The sequence below is a fragment of the Hypanus sabinus genome, chromosome 15 (assembly GCF_030144855.1).
Source record: "Hypanus sabinus isolate sHypSab1 chromosome 15, sHypSab1.hap1, whole genome shotgun sequence".
In the NCBI taxonomy this organism is placed as follows: Eukaryota; Metazoa; Chordata; class Chondrichthyes; order Myliobatiformes; family Dasyatidae; genus Hypanus; species Hypanus sabinus.
The window spans coordinates 92,684,223-92,703,628 of record NC_082720.1 but is presented as its reverse complement, the minus strand read 5'-3'; the positions used below and the strand labels follow the sequence as shown (position 1 = coordinate 92,703,628).

General features: G+C 41.8%; 1 protein-coding gene across 1 annotated transcript in view; it reads right to left on the bottom strand.

Annotated features, from left to right (window-relative positions):
* LOC132405715 (uncharacterized) overlaps positions 1-19,406 on the bottom strand; it is a 321,522-nt gene that overhangs the window by 47,106 nt on the left and 255,010 nt on the right. The window lies entirely within an intron of this gene.

Genomic DNA, 19,406 nt, shown 5'->3' with positions numbered 1-19,406 from the left:
GCAAGGAGTTTAGATGAGGTAGTTTGTTAGCTATGTTCAGGAAGGTTTCCTGACACAATGTGTAGATAAGCCTACAAGAGGAGAGGCTGTACTTGATCTGGTATTGGGAAATGGATCTGGTCAGGTGTCAGACTTCTTGGTGCGAGAGCATTTTGGAGGCAGTGATCTTAACTCTATCCCCTTTACCATAGCGGTGGAGAGGGATATGAGCAGATAATTTGGGAAAACATTTCATTGAGGTGGAGGAAATATGATGCATGACAGAAATGTGGCAAACGTTCAAGGAATATTTGCATGGCGTTCTGCAGAGTTATGTTCCATTGAGGCAGGGAAAGGATGGTAGGGTTAAAGAACCATAGTGTACAAAGGATATAGAAAATCTAGGTAAGAAGAAAAGAAAAGCTTATGAAAGGTTCAAGAAACTTTTACTGTTAGAGTTCAAGACAATTACAACGGTGCCAGGAAGGAGCTCAAGAATTAAATGAGAAGAGCAAGAAGGGGCCAGGCAAAGGCCTTGGCAGACAGGATTAAGGAAACCCAAGGCATTCTAGAAACAAGTATGTGAAGAGCAAGAGGATGAGCCATGTGAGAATAGGACCAATCAGGTGCAATATTAGAAACATGTGCATGGAGTCTGAGGAAATAGCGGAGGTACTTAATGAATACTTTGCTTCAGTATTCAGCAGTGAAAAGGACCTTGGCCCTTTTGGGAATGACTTACAGTGGCCTGAAACACTTGAGTGTATAAAATTAAGAAAGAGGATGTGCCGGGGCTGTAGAAAGATATTAAGTTTGATAAGTTTCTGGGATCGGACAAGATATACAATAGGCTACTGTGGGAAGTGAGGGAGGAGATTGCTGAGCCTCTGGCAATGATCTTTGTATTATCAATAGGAACAGGAGTAATATCAGAGGATTGGAAGGTTGCAAACTTTGTTCCCTTGTTCAGGAAAGGGAGTAGAGATAACCAAGGAAATTATAGACCAGCCAGTCATACTTCAGTGGTGGGCAAGTTGTTGGAGAAGATCCTGAGAGGCAGGATTTATGAGCATTTGGAAACAAAATCTGATTAGGGATAGATAGTGTGGCTTTGTAAGGGTAGGTCATGTCTTACGAACCTGACAGAATTCTTTGAAGATATAACAAAACACATTGATGAAGAAAGAACTGTGGATGTAGTGTATATGGATTTCAGTAAGGCATTTGATAAGGTTCCCCATGTGAGGCTCATTCAGAAAATAATGTGGCATGGGATCCAAGGAGACCTTGCTTTGTGGATCCAGAACTGCTTGCCCACAGAAGAAACAGGGTTGTTGTAGATCAGGGATGGCCAACCTATAGCACATATGCCAAAGGTGGTGCATTGGATGATTAGAAGTGGCACATTGCACTCCAGTAATAATAATAAAAATGTAAGCCTACTCATGCAAAAAGCCTTAATCAAAAACCGAATTGTAGAAAAAAATCTGTAACAGGAATTCAAGTAGCTTAGAGCTAGAAATGGGTTTTACTGAGAATATATCTAAAACTTAGCAATTATTTTTAGCGATTTTATTATTTCATTCACATCTTTTGGCGAATGTTATCTTCTTTCACATTAATCTGTTTTCAATTTAAAAAATGTTTAATGAGTCAAATTAGGAAAGAAGGACTTTTGTTCTGCAGTCGTTCCATAACTGTTCAATACACATTTGATACTTGTTTGATCCTGAGGCGCCAGGTGTCTGCACCAGTGGTGCATCACAGGTTTTTGCCAGTCAGTCTACAGAGTTGTGCTTTGTTCATCCTTTGTGAACATTTGCAGTTTTGTACTTTTTCGAAAATTAAGCCTTGTTTTTACATTCAGTTACCCATCACAGTGCAAAAGAAAAGCAGAAAGTTATAGTAAGCATGAATTCAATGAACAGTGGGAAGATTCTTTCCTATTTATAGCGGGACCATCAGGAAAACCGTTGTGCATTGTTTGTGTAAATACTTTCTCACATAATTGAAGATATGATCTTAATAGCAACTGTAAAACACAACATCAGACTGAAATAGAAGGAAACTGAAGCTAGTGCTTGGGTCTGAGTTACAGAAAGAATATGTGATTAAGAAAAAGGAAGAAATCAAAAGACAAAATATATTTGTTAAAAGTCTCATTAAAGTAATGTTTATCTTATTTTTACATTAAATCAATATATCATGTAAAAATGCTAAATGTGTCTATATTAGCATATTTTTATAAGAATTCAATGGAAGTACAAGAGTTGTATGGCGCATCTGAACTCATGCATGAAAAAAATGACGCATGGAATGTAAAAAGTTGGCCACCCTTGTTGTAGATGGTTCAAATTCTGCATGGAGGACGATGACCAGTGGTGTTCTGGGATGTGTTCTGGGACCTCTTCTTGTGATTTTTATAAATGACCTGGATGAAGAAGTAGAAGGGTAGGTTAGTAAATTTGCTGATGACACTAAAATTGGGGGTGTTGTGGATAGTCTGGAGGGTTGTCAGAGGTTGCAGAGGGACATTGATAGGATGCAGAACTGGGCTGAGAAATGGCAACACACACAAAATGCTGGTGGAACACAGCAGGCCAGGCAGCGTCTATAGGTAGAAGCGCTGTCGACATTTCGGGCCAAGACCCTTTGTCAGGACTAACTGAAAGGAGAGAGACTAAGAGATTTGAAAGTAGTGGGGGGGAAGGGGAAATGCGAAATGATAAGAGAAGACCGGAGGGGGTGGGATGAAGCTAAGAGCTGGAAAGGTGATTGGCGAAAGTGATATAGAGCTGGAGAAGTGAAAGGATCATGGGACGGGAGGCCTCGGGAGAAAGAAAGGGGGAGAAGGGGAGCACCAGAGGGAGATGGAGAACAGGCAGAGAGAAAAAGAAATAAACAACTAAATATTGTCAGGGATGGGGTAAGAAGGGGAGGAGGGGCATTAACGGAAGTTAGAGAAGTCAATGTTCATGCCATCAGGTTGGAGGCTACCCAGCCGGTATACAAGGTGTTGTTCCTCCAACCTGAGTGTAGATTCATCTTGACAGTAGAAGTAGCAGATGGAGTTCAACTCAGATAAGTGTGAAGTGATTCATTCCCATAGGTCAAATTTAATATCAATTGAATATAATATCAATGGTAAGACTCTTAGCAGTGTGGAAGATCAGCAAGATCTTGGGGTCCATGACATAGAAACCTAGAAAAACTATAGCATAATATAAGCCCTTCGGTCCACAATGCTGTGCGGAACATGTACTTACTTTAGAAATTACCTACAGTTACCCATAGCCCTCTATTTTTCTGAGCTCCATGTATCTATCCAAGAGTCTCTTAAAAGCCTCCACCATGGTCACCGACAGTGTAAAAACTTACCCCGATATCTCCTCTGTACCTAGTTCCAAGCTCCTTAAAACTGTACCCTCTTGTGATAGCCATTTCAGCCTGGGAAAAAGCCTTTGACTATCCACCCAATCAATGCCTCTCATCATTTTATACACCTCTATTAAGTCACCTCTCATCCTCTGTTGCTCCAAGGAGAAAAGGCCGAGTTCACTCAACCTATTCTTGTAAGGCATGCTAGCCAATCCAGGCAATAACCTTGTAAATCTCCTCTGTGCCCTTTCTATAGTTCATCCTTCCTGTACTGAGGTGACCAGAACTGAGCACAGTACTCCAAGTGGGGTCTGATCAGGGTTCTATACAGCTGTAACATTACCTCTCAGCTCTTAAACTCAATCCCACGGTTGATGAAGGTCAATGCACTATATGCCTTCTTAACCACAGAGTCAACCTGTGCAGCAACTTTGAGTGTCCTATGGATGCGGACCCCAAGATCCCTCTGATCCTCCACACTGCCAAGAATCTTAACGCTAATACTATATTCTGCCATCATATTTGACCTCCCAAGGCTGGATAGATTTTTGCATAGTAGGGTCATTAAGGGTAATGGGGAAAAAGCAGGTACATGGAGATGAATTCTTGGCCAGTTTAGCCATGATATTATTGAACAGTGGAGCAGGCTCGATGGCTGACTCCTGCTCCTACTTCTTATATTATGAATGCCAACATCACATTTGGCTTCCTCACTACCACTCAAGGGTGTTCTGCACAAGGACTCCCAAGTCCATCAGCATCTCAGTTTTTTGGATTTTCTTCTTGTTAAGTAGACTGTACATTTATTTCTTCTACTAAAGAGCATGACCATGCATTTTCCAACATTGTATTTCATTTGCCACTTTCTTGCCCATTCTTCTAATCTGTCTAAGTCCTTCTGCAGCCTGTCTGTTTCAACACTACCTGCCCCTCTACCTATATAACCATATAACAATCACAGCACAGAAACAGGCCATCTCGGCCCTCCTAGTCCGTGCCGAACTCTTAATCTCACCTAGTCCCACCTACCCGCACTCAGCCCATAACCCTCCACTCCTTTCCTGTCCATATACCTATCCAATTTTACCTTAAATGACACAACTGAACTGGCCTCTACTACTTCTACAGGAAGCTCATTCCACACAGCTATCACTCTCTGAGTAAAGAAATACCCCCTCGTGTTTCCCTTAAACTTCTGCCCCCTAACTCTCAAATCATGTCCGCTCGTTTGAATCTCCCCTACTCTCAATGGAAACAGCCTATTCACGTCAACTCTATCTATCCCTCTCAAAATTTTAAATACCTCGATCAAATCCCCCCTCAACCTTCTACGCTCCAATGAATAGAGACCTAACTTGTTCAACCTTTCTCTGTAACTTAAGTGCTGAAACCCAGGTAACATCCTAGTAAATCGTCTCTGCACTCTCTCTAATTTATTGGTATCTTTCCTATAATTCTGTGACCAGAACTGTACACAATATTCCAAATTTGGCCTTACCAATGCCTTGTACAATTTTAACATTACATCCCAACTTCTGTACTCAATGCTCTGATTTATAAAGGCCAGCGTTCCAAAAGCCTTCTTCATCATCCTATCTACATGAGACTCCACCTTCAGGGAACTATGCACTGTTATTCCTAGATCTCTCTGTTCCACTGCATTCCTCAATGCCCTACCATTTACCCTGTATGTTCTATTTGGATTATTCCTGCCAAAATGTAGAACCTCACACTTCTCAGCATTTAACTCCATCTGCCAACATTCAGCCCATTCTTCTAACCGGCATAAATCGCCCTGCAAGCTTTGAAAACCCACCTCATTATCCACAACACCTCCTATCTTAGTATCATCGGCATACTTACTAATCCAATTTACCACCCCATCATCCAGATCATTTATGTATATAAAAACAACATTGGGCCCAAAACAGATCCCTGAGGCACCCCGCTAGTCACTGGCCTCCGTCCCGATAAACAATTATCCACCACTACTCTCTGGCATCTCCCATCGAGCCACTGTTGAATCCATTTTATTACTCCAGCATTAATACCTAATGACTGAACCTTCTTAACCAAACTTCCATGTGGAACTTTGTCAAAGGCCTTGCTGAAGTCCATATAGACTACATCCACTGCCTTACCCTCGTCAACATTCCTCGTAACTTCTTCAAAAAATTCAATAAGGTTTGTCAAACATCTGCAAACTTGGCAACAAGCAATCTATTCCACCATCCAAATCATTGACATAAAAAGCAGTGCCAACAATGACTGTGGAACACGACTAGCCACTGGCAGCCAACCAGAAAAGAATCCTTTTACTACCACTTGTTGCCTGATACCAATCAGCCAGTGCTCTGCAATGGCAGTAACTTTCTGTAATACCATTGGTTCTTAACTTGGTCATTTTCTAGCAGCCCTATATCTACCCTTCATCAACATGTTTAGTCACATCCTCAAAAAATTCAATCAGGCTCGTAAGACATGACCTGCCTGTGACAAAGCCATACTGACTACTACTAATCATATTATGCCTCTTCAAATGTTCATAAATCCTGCCTCTTAAGATCTTTTCCATTAACATCACACAGGTTGTCAGGTATGATGTTGTGTATAATATTATGAGAGGCATTGATCATGTGGATAGTCAGAGGCTTTTTCCTAGGACTGAAATGGGTAACACAAGACAAGATCACAAGACAAAGGAGCAGAAGTAGGCCATTCAGCCCATCGAGTCTGCTCCACCACTCCACCATGAGCTAAACTATTCTCCCATCTAGTTCCAATTTCCAGCTTTTTCCCTATATCCCTTGATACTCTAACTAATTAGATACCTATCAATCTCCTCCTAAAACACCCTCAATGATCGGGCCTCCACAGCTGTATGTTGCAACAAATTCCATAAATCCACAAACGTCTGGCCAAAAAAAAATTTCCTCATTTCTGTTTTAAATGGGTACCCTCTAATTCTAAGACTGTGGCCTCTTGTCCTGGACTTACCCACCAAGGGAAACAGCCTTTCCACATCTACTCTGTCCAACCCTTTCAACATTTGAAATGTTTCTGTGAGATCACCTCTCATTCTTCTATACTCTAATGAATACAATCCAAGAGCCGACAAACGCTCCTCATATGTTAGCTCCTACATTCCAGGAATCACCCTCGTAAATCTTCTCTGAACTCTCTCCAGCGTCAGTACATCCCTTCTAAGATAGGGAGCCCAAAACTGCAGACAGTATTCCAAATGAGATCTCACCAGTGTAGGTAGAGTTAATGCTGTAGAAATGAATATATTTCCTAGATTGCAATATTTATTCCAAACTTTACCAATACAATTGCCTCAGAAGTTTTTTCAAGAACTGAATAAATATGTAAGGAAATTTCATTGGAAAGGAAAGATGTCAAGAATATCATTGGAAAAATTGACATGTAAATTTGATTTAGGAAGGTTACAACTCCAAATTTTAATTATCATAAAGCAAATCAAATTAGATTTATTGCGTCTTTTTTGATGAAGAAAAACCGGCATGGATTAGAATAGAATTAGATAAGATAGGAGAAAACATACCAGAAGATTTTATATATAAATGGGAATCCAAATGGATACGGGAATAAAAAGAATCTCCTATATTAAGACACTTGATTGATTTATGGAATAAGGTAAATATGGACGATGAGATAAAGAAATCTTTATTAGCAAGAAGAACTTTAATTCAAAATAGGCTTATTCCTTTTACAATGGATAATTAACTTTTACATAATTGGCTCCAAAAGGGGATTAAATATATAGGTGACTGTTTTGAAGGAGGTACATTGATGTCATTTGATCAATTAAAAAATAAATATAAAATATCAAACAACACTCTTTTCTGTTATTTTCAATTAAAGGCTTATTTACGAGAAAAGCTGGGTCAAACAATGTTGATGCCAAAACCTAGTGAAATAGAAATATTAATTCAAAAAGGAAAACTTAAGAAATTTACATCCTGTATGTACAATTTGATTCAAAAACAGAAAATTAAATCAGGAATTCCTAAATCAAGACAAAAATAGGAATCTGATTTGAATATTAAAATTGATGGAAAAAGCTGGTCAAGATTATGTTCTGATAGTATGATAAATACAATAAATGTTCGACTTAGTACAATTTTTTACATCAATTATATATAACACCACAGAAAATAAATAGATTAAATTCAAATATGTCTGACCAATGTTTTCGATGTAATCAAGAAATTGGTACTTTTTTTACATTCTACTTGGTCTTGTTTTAAAATTCAATTATTTTGGATAAATCTAAGACTTTTATTGGAACAAATTACTGGAGTACAACTCCCACATAGTCCAATATTATTTTTATTAGGAGACATTGAAGGGACAATACTGAAACTTAAGTTGAATAAGTATCAGAAAAAATTTATAAAAATAGCATTGGCAGTAGCCAAAATTAGCAGTTACTTGGAAATCTGATTTATATTTAACTATGGATCATTGGAATAATGAAATATATAGTTGTATTCCACTTGAAAAAAATTACATACAATCTAAGAAATGAATATGATATATTTTTGAAAATTTGGCTCCCATACTTACAAAAGATAGGATTAAATACATAGGTCCTTTGACAATAAAATTATAAAGTAATTGGGGAAAGTAAAAATAAAAATAAAAATTATTTTGAACTCCATGGAGCAAGTGGGGATCCTCTGATATCCAGGCAATCTTTCTCTTCTTTCTTTCTTTAGACAAGGGTTAAGGGGGGGGGGGGAGGGTTAAGGGGACGGGGGAGGGTTAATATTTTTTCTCTCTCTTACTATTTTATCATTACATTTATTCTTTGTAATTTTCTAAAAATTTAATAAATAAAAAAATCTCACCAGTGCCTCATAGAGCCTCATCAACATTTCCTTACTCTTATACACTATTCCTATTGAAATGAATGCCAACATAGCATTCGCTTTCCTTACTGCCGATCCAACCTGGTGGTCAAGCTTTAGGGTATCCTGCACAAGGACCCCCAAGTCCCTTTGCACTTCTGATTTTTGAATTTTCTCCCCATCGATAACCATATAACAATTACAGCCATCTCACCACCCCCTCCCCCCAATCTTTCTGAATTCCAGTGAGTAACCCAAAATGTGTCATAGAGTTGCAGAGGAAGACAACATGGATACAAGCACTTCGGCACCACTCGCCCATGCTGACTACGATACCCAACCAGCTAATCCCAATTTCCTGCTTTCGGTTCATATCCCTGTAAGCGCTGTCCCTCCAGAAACCTCTCTATGTGCTTCTTAAAGAATATAGAAGTACCTGGCTCATCCACTTCATCTGGCAGCTCCTTCCATATACTCACCGGCATCTGGGTGAAAAAGTTGTCCCTCAGGTCCCCTTAAAGATTTTTCCCAAACCTGTGCCCTCTAGTTGTGGACTCCCCTGCCCTGGGGTAAAGATTGTTATCTGTACTTCTCATAGCTTTAGGCTTTTCCAGAAGGTCACCCGTCATGTTCCTATGTTCCAAGGGATAAATACGTAGACCGTCCAACCTCTCCCTATAACTCAGGCCTTCTAGTCCTGTCAACATCCTTGTAAATATTATAACCATATAACCATTACAGCATGGAAACAGGCCATCTCAGCCTTTCTAGTCCATGCCGAATGCTTACTCTCACCTAGTCCCACTGGCCCACATTCAGCCCATAGCCCTCCATTCCTATCCTGTCCATATACCTATCCAATTATACTTTAAATGACAATACCGGACCTGCCCCTACCACTTCTACTGGAAGCCCGTCTCACACAACTACCACTCTCTGAGTAAAGAAATTCCCCCTCATGTTACTCTTAAACTTTTGCCCCCTAACTCTTAACTCATGTCTTCTTGTTTGAATCTCCCCTACTCTCAATGGAAAAAGCCTATCCACGTCAACTCGATCTATCCCCCTCATAATTTTAAATACCTCTATCAAGTCCCCCCTCAACTTTCTATGCTCCAAAGAATAAAGACCTAACTTATTCAACTTTTCCCTGTAACTTAGGTGCCGAAACCCAGGTAACATTATAGTAAATCTTCTCTGTACCCTCTCTATTTTGTTGATATCTTTCCTATAATTAGGTGACCAGAACTGAAAAACAACACTCCAAATTCGGACTTACCAATGCCTTGTACAATTTTATCATTACATCCCAACTGCTATACTCAATGCTCTGATTTATAAAGGCCAGCATACCAAAAGCTTTCTTCACCACCCTATCCACGTGAGATTCCACATTCAGGGAACTATGCACCATTATTCCCAGATCACTCTGTTCTACTGCATTCTTCAATGCCCTACCATTTACCATGTATGTCCTATTGGGATTATTCCTACCAAAATGTAGCACCTCACACTTATCAGCATTAAACTCCATCTGCCATCGTTCAGCCCACTCTTCTAACTGGCCTAAATATCTCTGCAAGCTTTGAAAACCTACTTCATTATCCACAATGCCACCTACCTTAGTATCAGCTGCCTACTTACTAATCCAATTTAACACCCCATCATCCAGATCATTAATGTATATGACAAACAACATTGGACCCAGTACAGATCCCTGAGGCATACCACTAGTCACCTGCCTCCAACCTGACAAACAGTTATCCACCACTACTCTCTGGCGTCTCCCATCCAGCAACTGTTGAATCCAATTTACTACTTCAATATTAATACCTAATGATTGAACCTTCCTAACTAACCTTCCATGTGGAACCTTGTCAAAGGCCTCACTGAAGTCCACATGGACAACATCCTCTGCTTTACCCTCGTCAACTTTCCTCGAAACCTCTTCAAAAAAATTCAGTAAGATTTGTCAAACATGACCCTCCACGCACAAATCTATGCTGACTGTTCCTAATCAGACCCTGTCTATCCGGATAATTATATATACCATCTCTAAGAATACTTTCCATTAATTTACTCACCTCTGACATCAAACTGACAGGTCTATAATTGCTAGGTTTGCTCTTAGAACCCTTTTTAAACAATGCAACCACGAGCAATACGCCAATCCTCCAGCACCATCCCCGTTTCTAATGACATTTGAAATATTTCTGTCAGAGCCCCTGCTATTTCTACACCAACTTCCCTCAAGGTCCTAGGGAATATCCTGTCAGGACCAGGAGATTTATCCACTTTTCTATTCCTTAAAAGTGCCAGTACTTCCTCCTCTTTAATCGTCATAGTTTCCATAAGTAGTTTCCTACTTGCTTCCCTTACCTTACACAATTCAATATCCTTCTCCTTAGTGAATACCGAAGAAAAGAAATTGTTCAAAATCTCCCCCATCTCTTTCAGCTCCACACATAGCTGTCCAATCTGATTCTCTAAAGGACCAATTTTATCCCTCACTATTCTTTTGCTATTAACATAACTGTAGAAACCCTTTGGATTTATTTTCACCTTACTTGCCAAAGCAACCTCGTATCTTCCTTTAGCTTTTTTAATTTCTTTCTTAAGATTCTTCTTACATTCTTTATATTCCTCGAGCACCTCATTTACTCCATGCTGCCTATACTTATTGTAGATATCTCTCTTTTTCCTAAACAAGTTTCCAATATCCCTTGAAAACCATGGTTCTCAAACTTTTAACCTTTCCTTTCAACGTAACAGCAACATAAGGATTCTGCACCCTCAAAATTTCACCTTTAAATGACCTCCATTTCTTTATTACATACTTCCCATAAAACAAATTGTCCCAATCCTTCTAAATCCTTTCGCATCTCCTCAAAGTCAGCCTTTCTCCAATCAAAAATCTCAACCCTGGGTCCAGTCCTATCCTTCTCCATAATTATATTGAAACTAATGGCATTGTGATCACTGGACCCGAAGTACTCCCCAACACATACCTCCGTCACCTGACCTATCTCATTCCCTAACAGAAGATCCAACACTGCCCCTTCTCTAGTCAGTACCTCTATGTATTGCTGCAAAAAACTATCCTGCACACATTTTACAAACTCCAAATCATCCATCCCTTTTACAGTATGGGCTTCCCAGTCTATGGGTGGAAAATTAAAATCTCCCACAATCACAACCCTGTGCTTACTACAAATATCTGCTATCTTCTTGCAAATATGGTCCTCCAATTCTCGCTCTCCATTATGTGGTCTATAACACACCCCTATAAGTGTTACTACACCTTTCCCATTCCTCAATCCCTGTTACAAGGTGGGGGGCAAGGGTGCTCGAGGAGGACCCAAAAGCAGGACACAAACACATTTTTCTAAGGTTCAATAGAGTTTATTACTCTTTACAAGGAGTACCGTGACGCAAGGATAGAACAGGGAAAATCGAAGGCAAAGAGGAAATGGGAACAGGCATAATGAATGAGGGCTTAGGCCCAGGACTAGGCTGGGACTCAGGTTCTGGGGGGCCAGAACTTGGAGATCGAGGATCAGAGCCAGGACTCAGAACACAGACTGTGGACTTGGAGATTTGGAGGAACACAGACCTTGGACTTGAAGACTTGGAACACCACAACCAGACCTTGGACTTGGAGAGTTGGAATGCCATTGCCAGGACTTGGACACTTGGAACGTCACAGCCAGGACTTGGTACTTTGGACTTGGAACACCAGGGCCGGGACTTGATACTGAAACACAGGACATGAAACACTGAGCTGGAACTCCGCCTGAAGACACCAGGCATGGAGCCGGGACTCTTTAACACAGGGTCAGGACCGTTCTAGGGTACAGGGCCGAGACCCCTCTTTAGGTAGGACATAGATATGGAGACCACACAACGACAGTCCATTCGAGTAGCAGCAAACGGCCTGCCTACTGAACTGGATACAAGACGGTACCATCACTGGACCCAAGTTTGTTTCAAGATGTGGGAGCTCTCAGCTCACCCTGGCAGATCCCAGATCCACTCTGGCAAGGGAAGGCGAATTGCTGGCACTTGCTGCAGGAGGAGTCTTGGCTTGCTCCGGCTAGGTGACTTTGGCTCGCAATAGCTATGGTGACTTCGCTAATGCTCCATAACACTCTCCCGCCCAACAGCTGAAGCCGGGAGCTTATAAACTGCTGGTTCGGTCGAGAGTAGATTGCCTTAATCACCAAGCACGAGGGAAATAGTGAATTAAAGGGGAACAAGGAGTCAACAGTTCGGATCATAACACAACCTAGATAAATTTAAAGGGAACCTGATCCGGACCATGACAATTTCACCCAAATAGCCTCACTAGACGAGCCCTCTAATCTATCCTGCCAGAGCACTGCTGTAATATTTTCTCTGACAAGCAACACAACACCTCCCCCTCTTGACCCTCCAATTCTATCACACCTGAAGCAAAGAAATCCAGGAATATTTAGTTGCCAATCACACCCTTCCTGCAACCATGTTTCACTAATAGCTACAACATCATATTTCCAGGTATCAATCCATGCTCTAAGCTCGTCCACCTCTTACAATGCTCCTAGCATTAAAATAAATGCATTTAAGTAATTCTCCACCTCTTCCTCTCTGTTTATCTCTACAGTACAATGAACTTTACTGTCTTCTTTTACTTCCTTCTCCCATACATCTGTTCCTACACTCCGGTTCCCCTCCCCCCTCATATCTAGTTTAAATCCACTGCAGCCTCTCTAGCAAATCTACCCATTTGTCCCCCTCAAGTTCAGATGTAAACCATCCCGCTGGAACAGGTCCCACCTTCCCTGGAAAACTGCCCAATTATCTATAAATCTGAAGCCCTCCCTCCTGCACCATGTCTTCAGCCACATGTTGATCTGCACTATCTGATTATTTCTAAACCCACCTGCACATGGCACTAAATAATAATCTGCCCGATTATTTCTTCTTCCAAAATGTACAACCGTACATTTCTCAACATTGTATCTCCTCTGCCAATTCTTTGCCCACTCTTCTAAACTGACCAAGACTCTCTGCAACCTTTCCATTTCCTCAACACTTCCTGCTCCTCAACCTATCTTGGTGTCATCTGCAAACTTAGCCACAAAACCATTTAATCCATAATCTAAATCATCGATATACAGTGTAAAAAGAAGCCCCAACACTGACCCCTGCAAACACTGCCAGTAACCGGCAACAAACCAGAATAGGATCTCTGCATTCCCACTCTTTGCTTTCTGCCTATCAGCCAATGCTCCACCCATTCCAATATCTTTCCTGTAATTCCATGGGCTCTCATCTTATTAAGCAGCCTCTTATGTGGCACCTTATCGAAGGCCTTTTGAAATTCCAAATTCTCAACATCCACAGCCTCTCCCTTGTCAATCTTATTTGAGATTACCTCAAAAATTTCCAGTAGGTTGGTGAGACAGGATCTTCCCTTCATGAAACCATGCTGGCTTAGGCCTGACTTGTCATGTACCGAGAGGTATTTCATAACCTCATCCTTGAGGTTCGACTCCAATGATCTTTCCAACTACTGATGTCAGACGAATAGGTCTGTAATTTTCTTTTTGCTGCCTCCCTCCTTTCTTAAACTGCAGAACTACATTTGCAACCTTCCAGTCCTCTGGAACCATGCCAGAGTCTATTGATTCCTGGAAGATCATTTCCAATGCCTCCACAGTCTCCAAATCCACCTCTTTCTGAACCCATGGGTGCACCTCATCCAGTCCGGGAGACCTGCCTATCTTTAGTCCATTTAGCTTTCCAAGCACTTTCTCTCTAGTAATCTTGACTGTACCTAATTCTATTCCCTGAGACCTCTGGCTATCAGGTATGTTGCTATGTCTTCCACTGTGAAGACTGATGCAAAATACTCATTTAGTTCCTCTGCCATCTCTTTGTTACCCATTATAACTTCTCCAGCCTCACTTCAATAGGTCCTATATCTACCCATGTCACTCTTTTACTCTTCATATATTGAAAAAAGCTCTTAGTGTCCTTTTTCATGTTAATTGCCAATTTCCTTTCATAATTCATCTTTTCTTTCCTAATGACTTTCTTAGTTTCCTTCTGTAAGTTTTTAAAAAGTTGCCCAGTCCTCAGTTTTCCCACTGACTTTTACTTCCTTATACGCTGTCTCTTTTGCTTTTATTTTAGCCTTAACCTCTGTTGTGCCATTTTACCATTCATGATTTTCTTTTTTCTTGGAATGTGTTTTTCCTGCACTTTCCTGATTTCTTGTAGGAATTTCATCCAATTCTGCTCTACCGTCCCTCCATCCAGCTTACTTTTCCAATCAACTTGAGCCAGTTCCTCTCTCATACCACTGTAACTTCTTTGGTTCCACTGAAATATCGATACACCTGATACCAGCTTTTCCTTTTCAAATTTGAAACTGAACTCAATCATATTATGGTCACTGCTTCCAAGGGGACATTATTTTAAGGTGCTTGCAAGTAGGTACAAGTGGGATGTCAGAGGTTAGTTTTTCACAGAGAGTGGTGGGTGCATGGAATGCACTGTCAGTGAAGGTGGTACAGGTGGAAACAATAGGGTACTTTGAGACAATGAGATAGGTACTTGGAGCTTAGAAAAATAGGGGGCTATACAGTAGGAAAATTCTAGGCAGTTTCTAGAGTAGGTTGCATGTTCAGCACAACATTGTGGGCCAAAGAACTTGTAATGTGCTGTAGATCTCTATGTTCTATGGTCAATCCTTTATCAAGGAAGGAAATCAGAATTGCACGCAGTACTCCAGGTGTGGATTCACCAACACCTTGTACAGCTGCAGCATAACCTCCCTGCTCTTAAATTCAATCCCTCTAGCAATGAAGGCCAACAACACACACAAAATGCTGGAGGAACTCAACAAGCCAGGCAGCATCTATGGAAAAAAAAATACAGCCTACATTTCGTGACAAAACCCTGGACTGGAGAATTTTTTTCTTTCCAAAGTGGATGGCTTCGCATTTACCACCATTGTACTCCATCTGCTAGACCTTTGTTCACTCACTTAGCCTATCTATATCTTTCTGCAGACTTCGTATCTTCTACACAATTTGCTTTTTCACTCAAAATAGTATCATCAGCAAACTTAGATACACTACACTTGGTTCCCTCTTCCAGATGGGTATTGTACATCATAAGCAGTTGCCGGCCCAGCACTGACTCCTGCAGCTCATCACTTACCACTGATTGCCAACCAGAGTAACACACATGTCTCCCAACTCTTTTCCTTCTATTAGTTAACCAATCCTCTAACCATGCTAATACATTACCCCCAATTCTATGCATCCTTAAATTATCAATATAGACAATAGGTGCAGAAGTAGACCATTCGGCCCTTCGAGCCTGCACCACCATTTTGGGATCGTGGCTGATCATCTGCTATCAATACCCGGTTCCTGCCTTGTCCCCATATCCCTTGATTCCCCTATCCATAAGATACCTATCTAGCTCCTTCTTGAAAGCATCCAGAGAATTGGCCTCCACTGCCTTCCGAGGCAATGCATTGCAGACCCCCACAACTCTCTGGGAGAAGAAGTTTTTCCTTAACTCTGTCCTAAATGACCTACCCCTTATTCTCAAACCATGCCCTCTGGTACTGGACTCTCCCAGCATCTGGAACATATTTCCTGCCTCTATCTTGTCCAATCCCTTAATAATCTTATATGTTGCAATCAGATCCCCTCTCATTCTCCTTAATTCCAGCGTGTACAAGCCCAGTCTCTCGAACCTCTCTGCGTAAGACAGTCCAGACATCCCAGGAATTAACCTCGTGAATCTACGCTGCACTTCCTCTACTGCCAGGATGTCCTTCCTTAACCCTGGAGACCAAAACTGTACACAATACTCCAGGAGTGGTCTCATCAGAGCCCTGTACAAATGCAAGAGGATTTCCTTGCTCTTGTACTCAATTCCCTTTGTAATAAAGGCCAACATTCCATTAGCCTTCTTCACTGCCTGCTGCACTTGCTCATTCACCTTCAGTGACTGATGAACAAGGACTCCTAGATCTCTTTGTATTTCTCCCTTACCTAACTTTACACCGTTCAGATAATAATCGGCCTTCCTGTTCTTACTCCCAAAGTGGATAACCTCACACTTATTCACATTAAACATCATCTGCCAAACATCTGCCCACTCACCCAGCCTATCCAAGTCACCCTGAATTCTCCTAACATCCTCATGTCACACTGCCACCCAGCTTAGTATCATCAGCAAACTTGCTGATGTTATTCTCAATGCCTTCATCTAAATCATTGATGTAAGTCGTAAACAGCTGTAGTCACCACCTGTCATTCCGAGAAACACCCATACACCGCTGCCCTTTGCTTTCTATCTGCCAACCAGTTTTCTATCCATGTCAATATCTTCCCCCCAATGACATGAGCTCTGATTTTACCCACCAGTCTCCTATGTGGGACCTTATCAAATGCCTTCTGAAAATCGAGGTACACTACATCCACTGGATCTCCCTTGTCTAACTTCCTGGTTACATCCTCGAAAAACTCCAATAGATTAGTCAAGCATGATTTGCCCTTGGTAAATCCATGCTGGCTCAGCCCAATCCTATCATTGCTGTCCAGATATGCCACTATTTCGTCTTTAATAATGGACTCTAGCATCTTGCCCACTACTGATGATAGGCTGACAGGACGATAGTTCTCTGTTTTCTCCTTCCCTCCTTTCTTAAAAAGTGGGATAACATTAGCAATTCTCCAATCCTAGGGTACTGATCCTGAATCTAAGGAACTTTGGAAAATGATTACTAATGCATTCGCAATTTCCAGAGCCACCTCCTTTAGTACCCTAGAATGCAGACCATCTCGACCTGGGGATTTGTCAGCCTTCAGTCCCATCAGTCTACTCATCACCGTTTCCTTCCTAATGTCAATCCGTTTCAATTCCTCTGTTACCCTTGGTCCTTGGTCCATCCATACATCTGGGAGATTGCTTGTGTCTTCCCTAGTGAAGACGGATCTAAAGTACTTATTAAATTCTTCTGCCATTTCTCTGTTTCCCATAACAATTTCACCCAATTCATTCTTCAAGGGCCCAACATTGTTCTTAACTATCTTCTTTCTCTTCACATACCTAAAAAAGCTTTTGCTATCCTCCTTTATATTCCTGGCTAGCTTGCGCTCATACCTCATTTTTTTCTCCCTGTATTGCCTTTTTAGTTAAGTTCTGTTGTTCCTTAAAAATTTCCCAATCATCTGTCTTTCCACTCACCTTAGCTCTGTCATACTTCTTTTTTTTTTAATGCTATGCAATCTCTGACTTCCTTTGTCAACCACTGTGGCCCCTTTCCCCCCTTTGAATCCTTCCTTCTCTGGGGGATGAACTGATTTTGCACCTTGTGCATTATTCCCAAGAATACCTGCCATTGCTGTTCCACTGTCTTTTCTGCTAGGATATCCATCCAGTTAACTTTGGCCAGCTCCTCCCTCATGGCTCCATAGTCTCCTTTGTTCAACTGCAACACTGACACCTCCGATCTGCCCTTATCCTTCTCAAATTGCAGATAAAAACTTAACATATTATGGTCATTACCTCCTAATGGCTCCTTTACTTCAAGATCGCTTATCAAATCCTGTTCATTACACAAGACTAAATCCAGAATAGGCTTGTCCCTGGTCAGCTCTCATACAAGCTGTTCCAAGAATGCATCCCGTAGGCACTCTACAAACTCCCTATCCTGGGGTCCAGCACCAACCTGATTCTCCCAGTTCACCTGCATGTTGAAATCCCCCATAACTACTGCGACATTACCTTTGCCACATGCCAGTGTTAACTCCCTATTCAACTTGCACCCAATATCCATGCCACTGTTTGGGGGCCTGTAGACAACACCCATTAGGGTCTTTTTGCCCTTACTGTTCCTCTGTTCTATCCACACAGACTCTACTTCTCCTGATCCTATGTCCCCTCCCCCCCCTTGCAAAGGACTGAATCTCATTCCTCACCATCAGGGCCATCCCACCCCCTCTGCCCATATTTCTGACCCTACAATAGCACGTATACCCTTGTACATTCATTTCCCAGGTCTGATCTCCCTGCAGCCATGTCTCCGTTATCCCAACAACATCATAGTTACCCATTCGCACCTGAGCTTCAAGCTCATCTGCCTTATTTCTGACACCGTGCATTCAGATATAGAATTTTTAGCCCATTTCTCCTCACTCTGTTTAAATCGCTGCCTATTGTGCTTAACCCAGATCTCCGAACTCCCATCGGGCTATACGCCCCTTGAATTTTGTTGTCCTTCCTAAATTTACTTATTCTTTCTGCACATTTAACTCCATGTTCCGTCAGACCATCCGTCTGTACATGTGCCCTCCTTATCACTTGTTCCACCTCACCTTTCTCTACTACACACTTAATATTCCAGAACCGTGTATTCCCCACCTGTCCTTTATTCTTCATCTCGCTATCCTCTCTCACATTCTGGATCCCTGCCCCCTGCAAATTTAGTTTAAACTCCCCCCCCACCAAGCAGCACTAGCAAACTTTCCTGCAAGAATGTTAGTACCGTTCTAGTTCAGGTGTAAACCGTCCCTTTGGAACAGATCCCACCTTCCCCGGAACAAAGCCCAATTATCTAAAAACCTGAAGCCCTCCCTCCTGCACCACCCTCTCAGCCACATATTAATCTGTATAATCCTTCTGTTCCTTGCCTCACTCGCACGTGGCACAGGTAGCAATCCTGAGATTGTTACCCTAGAGGTCCAGCTTCACACCTAACTCCCTGAACTCCCTACGCAGGACCCCCTCACTCATCCTATCCAAGTCGTTGGTCCCTACGTGGACCACAACATCTGGGTTCTTGCCCTCCCTCTCGAGAATAACCTGCACCCGATCTGAGATGTCCCGGACCCCGGCACCAGGGAGGCAACATACCATCCGAGACTCCCGATCTTCCCCACAAAATCTCCTGACTATAGAATCCCCTATCACTACCGCTCTCTTCTCTTCCCTCCTCTCCTTCCTAGTCGAGGGTCCAACCTCAGTGCCAGAGACAGGACCACCGCAACTTGTTCCTGGTAGGTCATCCCCACCAACAGTATCCAAAACGGTATACTTATTGTTGCTGGGAACGGCCACAGGGGTGCTCTGCTCTGTCTGTCTGCTCCCCCTGCCTCTCCTGACTGT